This window comes from Talpa occidentalis, unplaced genomic scaffold (genome assembly GCF_014898055.3).
Source record: "Talpa occidentalis isolate TD23 unplaced genomic scaffold, MPIMG_talOcc4v2.1 talOcc4.10, whole genome shotgun sequence".
Classification (NCBI taxonomy): Eukaryota; Metazoa; Chordata; class Mammalia; order Eulipotyphla; family Talpidae; genus Talpa; species Talpa occidentalis.
Window position 1 is genome coordinate 104,097,195 of NW_023600993.1, and position 7,714 is coordinate 104,104,908.

Consider the following 7,714-nt stretch of genomic DNA (forward strand, 5'->3'; position numbering starts at 1 on the left):
GATTCCCAAAGGCCCTGCTGGTCCTGCAGGAGGGACGGTCACTCATCTCTTTGCTGGGTTCAGGGGCCAAATCCCTACCAGCCACCTCCCCAAGTAGGCTGGAGCTTGGGGCTACTGAGGCTCGGACTCCAGCTTGAAAAAATCCCCCTGTGACTGCAGGCCACCCTCGTACAAACCCAGGTCCCCGGGCAAGGCCACAAGACACTGCCCTCCACCCCCAAACCCTCCGTCCTCATTTCAGGCCGAGGTCCCACCTGCTACCCGGGCGCCAGCCCACAGCTAGGGGCAGGACCCACCCCAGGGCCTTTGAGCTGGCTGCCCCTTCTGCCCGGAGGTTGGTAGAGGGAGGGGCCTCGTTGGAGACACCTGTGTCTTCACCTCCTTCACCCCTGCCTGCCCCGCAGCTGCCCCTTTCCAGGGTCCCACCGCCTGGCCCTTGGGGAGACCCTGAGACCCGCTGCCCTCCCGGGGGCCGCCCCCTCTGTCAGCACCTTGGGTCTGGGCGGGGGGCTGAGTGCTGGGCACAGTCACCACGGTGGCCCCATCGTGACCTCATCTGACACTCCAGGAAACTGAGTCAGGGTGAGACCCAAGACCCCGTGGTGCTCTGCATCCTCTGTGGGCAGAAAGCCCGGGTATGGCCGTCTGGCCCTTGTGGGAGGGGGCCGGCTGCGGCAGAGGCCAGCCTTGCTCAAATGACTCCCTCTCGGGAGACACCCCTCCCAGTGGGGCAAAAGGAAAGCTCTTGCCTAGAAGATATCCCTCTGCCCCCCAACTTTCACACGATGACCTTCTTTCCCAAGTCTGGGCTCTGTTGTCTCGGTGGCATCAGCCAGTGGCTTGGGCAAACATTCCATAGGCTTGGGAGCCTTTAGAGGTCAACACAGGCAAGCCCGTCCCCACCCAGGGTCTCCCCAAGTGTCTGGCGAGCCCCTCTCCAACCCTACCAGGTCAGCACCCAGGACTCATCAACATTGCCAAGGTCAGAGTCCCCGGGGTGGGTGAAACCCATAGAAATTGGTCCACCGGAACGCACCCCTTTGAACAAGGGTGGGTCCTGGGTGGGGGGTGTTGACAGCGGACAAGCTCCCGGGCCTCCCCCACCTCCCCTGCCCCAGTTTACTGCTCCCCAGACTGAGCTCACTCACAGCCCTGGTCCTTGGAGAAAGGGACTTGTCCCCGGCTCTCTCTCAGCGGGTCTGCCAGCAGCCCTGATCTCTAGTTACCAATATTGGAGCCATCTAGCCACCCCTCAAATCAACTCCCCAAAAGGCAGTCACCCCAATTTTCCCCTGTTGAGGCAAAAGTTTCTCATCCTAGACTTCCAAAGTCCGAGAAAGAACCTTAGCAACACGGGCACGTCTCTGGGCAGACGTGTGCGTCATGGAAAACTTGGAGGCTGGTGATTGGGCCCTCTGAGCTGCAGAGTCAAGTCCCCGAACGCCTGGAAAACAACATAATGTATTCCTGTCTGCAGCTCTGAGCAAAAGCTCATTTCGTGTCTGTGTTTCCATTTCCTGAGGATTAATAAGTGTGGAGGGGGACTCGGGCTTCGTGCCGAATATTTATTTAGTCAATATACACATCAATTTAGCAAATTAGAGATTGCAAGCCATTTCTAAGCAATGCTGTAAAAATAATAGCTGTACTTTAAACTTGTAATGGATTTTGGAGGGGGCGGTGACGGCTACGTGCCTGGCACTTTATAAGCACAAAGTTTAGTTCTTAAACTTCAGAAAATGCCTGAGTCATTGTGGATGTTTAGTAAGAAGGCAGACGGCTGGACCCGTGGTGGCGGGGGCAGGGGTCTGGGCCGGGGGTCGAGGGCACATCTGGAGAAGGCAAAGCGTGGGCTCTGGGGCGGGGGACTCTGCGTTTGGACCCGGACCCCGGCCGTCTAGGTGGGTGACCGTGCAGGGCAGGCTGACCTCTGGGCTGGGTGACTCTCTTCTGGGGGGCTCTGCTGGGTGCCAGAGGGCCATCGCAGCAGCAGCCCTGGCCTCCACCCACTAGAGGTCAGTAGCGGCAGCCCCCTCCCCAGTTGTGAGGACCGGAAATGCCTCCAGATGCTGACACATGCTTCCTGGGGGACGACATCACCTCCCCCATCCCCTGCAACCCCCCCGCCCCCCATTGAGAACTAGTGATTTAGAGCATGGTTCCCAGTCTCTCCCAGCCTCAGCTTCTTCGTGGGGGCCCCCATTCTTGTGAGCAAGTCTCCTACCCCACCACCCCACCATTCAGGGAGACAGTGGCCACAGTTCACACTTTATGAGTGAGCAGGGAGGCCCAGGGACTTGTCTGGGGAAGCTGCCTGCAGGCGGCCAAGCTCGGGTGTGCAAGCCAGTTCCTGGTTCTGCAGGGTGGCTCCTCCTCAGCCCTCAAGGCTCTGTCCAATGTCACCTCCTCCGAAAGGCCCTCTCTGTCTCCCCTGGCTGGAGGGGTCTTCACCCCTCTCTCCCCACTGCTGTTCTCGCCCTATCGGTCTCGTCACAGAGGCACCCTGCTCGTGTGTGCTGCCCTGTTGGTGCCAGTCTCCCACACTGGAATGTGGGCCGTCAATCATCGGGCGGGGCGGGGCTTTCTCCCTAGGTTTCTGCTGTTTCACCAGCGCCGGGCACATAGTAGATGAATCAGAGAAAAATAGAAAGACTCATCTGAGAGATTACCAAGGCAGAGCTGCCGGCTGCCCCATGCCATCCATTCTCCCCATATCCTTTAGTACTGAGACCCTCACTTTTTAGCTGCTGGACTCACGGATGGGCGACGGAGTACTGGCCAGTGAGATGTAAGTGGAGGTCTTGTGTGTGGCATCCCAGGAAGTGCCCTGACAGGGAGAGAGCAAGCTACTTTTCACCACTTTCTCTTTCCTGATGACTGGAATGGGGATGTGATGGATGGAGCACAAGCAGCCACCTTGGGCTATGAGGAAGAAGATCCCTGTTGAGTGTAGAGGGACAAGGTAGAAGGGACCTGGGCTTTGGTGACTTCTGGAAGGTGCTTTGCCTACCTCAGACTTCTTTTCTCAGAGCTTTTGTTGCATGAAAGTGAAATAGTCTGTTTTATTGAAACCACTGTTGACCCTGGTTTCTCCATGTACCATGTGCATATGTACCTATGTATCGTGCTGAATCTTAAGCACTGTGCCATGCTTTGGGGAATGCCAGGGTAAAGGAGGAAGAAGACTTTGTTCATTTTGTCCAGCCTGTTCTCAAGCAGTGCATTTCATGGGGCTCTTTAGTTAGAAGGAGCTCCCAGGACACTGTCAAGGTCAGTTCCCCAGCTCCCAAGGTCAGAGGAGTCTTCATGGCCCCTTGAGGGAAGTGAGGCCCTGAGGATCAGAAGGAGGACACAGGTGTAAGGAGGGGCTGGAATGCAAGGCTAGCAAAGCCTGACACAGATTTTACTTGACACTGTTACCTCTCTGACCCTCATCAAAACCTTCTAGCCATTTCTTCGTCCAGTAAACACTACTGTATGCTTGCTGGAGGCTAGCGACAGGATGGCACGCACACAGCTTCTGGACCTCTGGGGTAAAACAGACTAGTGGGGGCAGACTATGAACCAGTAAACAAGAGAATGAAGTGGGGTTTATAGAGGAGACTGGGAGAGCCAATGGGGAGGCTTGGTAGGCTGGGGGCAAGTGGACAACAGGACTGAGTGTGACTGAGTGGACGGCTTTGGATGGCAGGGCCAGGAACGCACCCTCCGGGCAGGAAGGGTGTTTGGATGCGATGCCAGGAAGTGGGGCCGAGGCTGTGGAGGAGCAGCCAGTGCAAGGCTCGTGTTAGGAGTGCAGGGCCGAGGCTGGGGCTGGCACGGGAGGCTGCCGTGAAGGCTATCGGGTTAGGGGCTCAGGTCATGGGGCTTGCCTCGGGGAGTGAGGATGGAGCTGGAGCTGCACGCCGTCTTGGTCTGCATACTGGATGCTCTGCCTGGTATTTCCAGCAGCTTCGTGAGTGTCCTTGGCTGTCTCCCAGTGGTGACTGCAAATGCTCAGACTCCCTGGGCTGAGGGCCCTGCTTCTTCCTGCATGTGGGGCAGGCTGTCCACCCACCCCCATGCCCCGCACCCCCCAGGAACAGCCCGCACCGCACAACTGCTGAGCTTGGCTAATTACCCCCTCACCTCCTGGCTCCACTAATCCTACCTCAGGGCTGGTGGTGGGACCTGCACTGGCTCCCCAAGCGCCCCAGCCAGCTGGACCCAGCTGCCCACAGGAACAATCTGCCTGCTCCTGCCCCCATGTGGGCAGCTCTCCTGGTCTCGCTTCCTTTCTGCCTCCAGCCCCCACACCCTGCTCTGCAGCTGCCTCAGAGAGGAACCAGTCCCAGAGGCAGCATCAGCCCTTCTAATCCTCAAAACAACCCTGGAAAGGGGGTGCTCTTATCTCTTCCATTCACAAAGAAGAAAACCAAGCCGAAGCACAGAGAGTTAAATTGTTTGTACTAGGACACACAGCAAGCACGGAGCCTGGGGACTGAGTCCACCAGTCTGGTGCCAGGGCTGAGCACCCACTCCCTGCTCTGGGGCATAGTTCACCTCTAGGTCCAGCTCCGGTTTAAAGGACCAACATCCTCCCCTGGGGTCCCTCAGCAGACCTGCTGAATGAGAAACTTGGGGCTCTCCTCCCAGGAGGTTCCAGTGGTGTAGACAAGAACCCCCAGTGTAGACAAGTGGTGCAGACATGACCCGAGTCACATGTAAAATGTTCCCCTGGCTTCCATGCAGAGGGGGCATGGGAGGCAGCAGTGGGGGTCATCCCAGGGAGGAAGGGCTGTAGGGAAGAGATGGGTGTCTTGGGGTTGAAAAGACTTGTCAGGTTCAGGCTGCATTTGGGGGCTGAGCTGACAGACATGGAGATGGATGAGATGTTGGGGACGCAAAGAAGACGAAGACATCCCTGAGATTGGTGGTTTCAACCAGCGAGGGAGTGCAGGTGCCAGAGAGGAGAAGGCTGGGGTTCCCTGGTGGGCATCGTGGGGATGGAGTCCGTGTTAATGGAAAGGGGCTGGCAAGCATTCAGGGGAGCAGTTTCTGGGTCTGCCCCTCCACACACACCTTGCACCTTCCTGCAGCAGGTCTGGCTCTGAGGACCCGGCGACCTGGAGGACACAGTGAGATGGAGCAACCTCAGGGGGTGCTGGGAGCTGCTCAACAGAGTGGTACATGGAGTTCTCCCCAAAGCCAGCCCCAGGGCCTGCTGCAGGGCAGAGATGCTGTGCTGGGAGGCCCCCCAGAGAACAGCAGTTCCCAGCAGGGGGGTCACGTGGGGGCAGGGGTCTTGCACCAAACACACTTAGTGCTGGGGGGCGGGGGCAGGATTCAGCAGCTGTGGCCCTCGAAGCCTTCAAACAATGGTTTGTCCCAAACATGGGACCCTCCAAGGACGGGAGGGAGCCGTGGGGCTCAGAGGATGTCAGTGGGTTGCCCAGAGCGTCCAGGTCAGAGCACAGAGTTCTCTCAGCACCAGCAACTGATTTTTTAGACATGTTTAAAGTAATTTCATTGCTTGATTGCAGCCGGCATGTGGGCGCTCAGGCCAGTCTCCCTTGCAGCCAGGGTGTTCCTGCAGGGCGGGGTGGTGGGGAGGAAGGGGCGCGCGCAGGGCTTGGGGGTTCAGTGGGGACCTGTGAGAACAGACGGGGTTTGAAGGGGAGAGGGCAGATCGGGCAGGCGGGCTGAAGCAGGCCAAGGAGTGTGGGCGGGAAGGACCTCAGCTCGAGGGCCCCGGGGACGCCGGGCAGCTGGACAGGGACGTGGCTACTCCCCGGAAAGGCAGGGACAGCAGGAAAACTGACATTTGTCTCTGGAGCTTCGGTTTTATTTAATCGGATCCAGCAGACAATGGAGGCCCACCGTGAGCGGGTGCTTTGGGTGCAGGAAGACACAGCCAGGGCCTGTCAGGAGCCGTGACCTGGCCTCGCAGAGCCCACACTCTGGTGTGTCGCGTGAGGTCATGGCTTCCCGGAGGGTCCCATCGAGCCTGGACCCCAGTTCCCGGCTCAGGGTTCCTCTGCCTGTCTGAGCAGAGGCTTTGTGGGAGCCAGGGGCTCCCTATGTCCTCCTGGGCACAGGGGAGTAAACTGCCCATCCTGTGGATTCTTCTGGAAGGAAGAGAGACACAGTATTGCTGCCAATGGCGTTTTCGCCATAAGTCTCCCACCTCTGTCCAATCCAGGGGTGCGAGTAGGGACTGAACCTTGGGCAGAGGTCAGACGCCTCAGCAGCCCCCCGCGGGTGTCCCTATGCGCCTGTCCTGTGTTCGCAGGGCAGGTGCTTTGAACGCTCTGCATCAGGCGTGCAGGAGGCAGCTGTTACAGCGTCACCTCCTTTTGTGGGCTGAACAAGTCCACTCGGACCCCAACTTTCTCAGCCGAACCAAAGTTCTCTGGAGCGTGGCCGCACCACCTCAGGAGGCCCTGTCGGGGGCGCCTGCTCGCCGCCAGCGTGTCTTTGGGACGCGCCCAGACAAGGTAGTTTGCCCTGGGATTGCATCGCAAACGCTCCCTGAGAGGAGCTCGGATAAATGAGAATTTATTTATTCTTATTTGTTTATTTAGTCAACTTTTCCGTGAACACTTCAGCACGTGGACACAAAACCATGGACCCTCATAATTAGGACGCAAGGGGTCGCTGAAGAATCCTCGGCACGTCCCGGGAGCTGCGAGCTGTGCTTGGCCCCATGAAGTCATTCACCCCCCACAATCAAACTGCCGCCTTAGGGGGCGCTCCAGCCGGGAGGTGCCCATCCTGCTTGGTTTCTCCCAGGGGTGGGGAGCTCCCTTCTCTCTCTGTCCGGCTGCAGCTCTGCCCGACTGGGTCAGCAGCTCAGAGCCCTCCAGGGCTTTGCATCCACCTCCCAGAAAAGACCCTCAGGAGCCCCCTTCAGGGACCTGGATGCTCTCCTCACCGCCCGCTGCCCTGCGTCCGTGCTCAGTCCTGGCTTACCCGACCTAGTGCCTTTAACAGCCCCCGTCTTCCAAGGCTTTGGGGGCTTAACCCAAAGTGAGGTCTCTCGGCATTAAGCAGGGGTAAGAGGAGCGAGAAGGGAGGGGGCGTCTGCTCCGGTGGGCTTGGGCCTCGGGCTGGTGTGTCCGGGGAGACGGGGAGAAGCGACCCAGCCGCCTGCATGTGACCCCCGTGTGCGGGATGCGCCCAGGCCCTTCCAGGACTCACCTACCTGCTGTTCCCAGCAGCCCAGACGTGTGACCCAGCCTCCCGGGCCCGCATCTGACTCAGGCCTGTAGCGGCATCCAACGGACTCCTGGGTGTGAGAGGCTCAGAATGAGCCAGGTGCCCGGCAGGCTCGGGGGGCGGGGGGTGGGCTGGGCAGGCTACTAGCCCCGTTTGCTTACAGATGGGGGAGACGGGGCTAGAGGATAAGGGAGCACACTGGGGTTTATGACGGGGCCTCCCAACCCCTGGCCTGCACCCTGGAGGTTAACTTAGAGCTTCAGGGGCCTCAGGGCCGTGGCCCTTCCCGAGCGCCCTCTATCGGGAGGGGTTCCCCTGTCCCGATGCACAGTCACTCTGGCCAGGCGTCCCGACCCTGCCTGGGGTCACCGGGGCAGGATCTGCGCTCCGGTCTCGGACAGAGAGCCCGGCCCACGCTGTCACTACTGCCCCCTCCTGGTGGCGGAAGAAGGGGCGCCGCCGCAAGGGAGTGCTGGCGCTGGCTCTGACCTGGGACAGGCCTGGGGGGGGGGTGGCC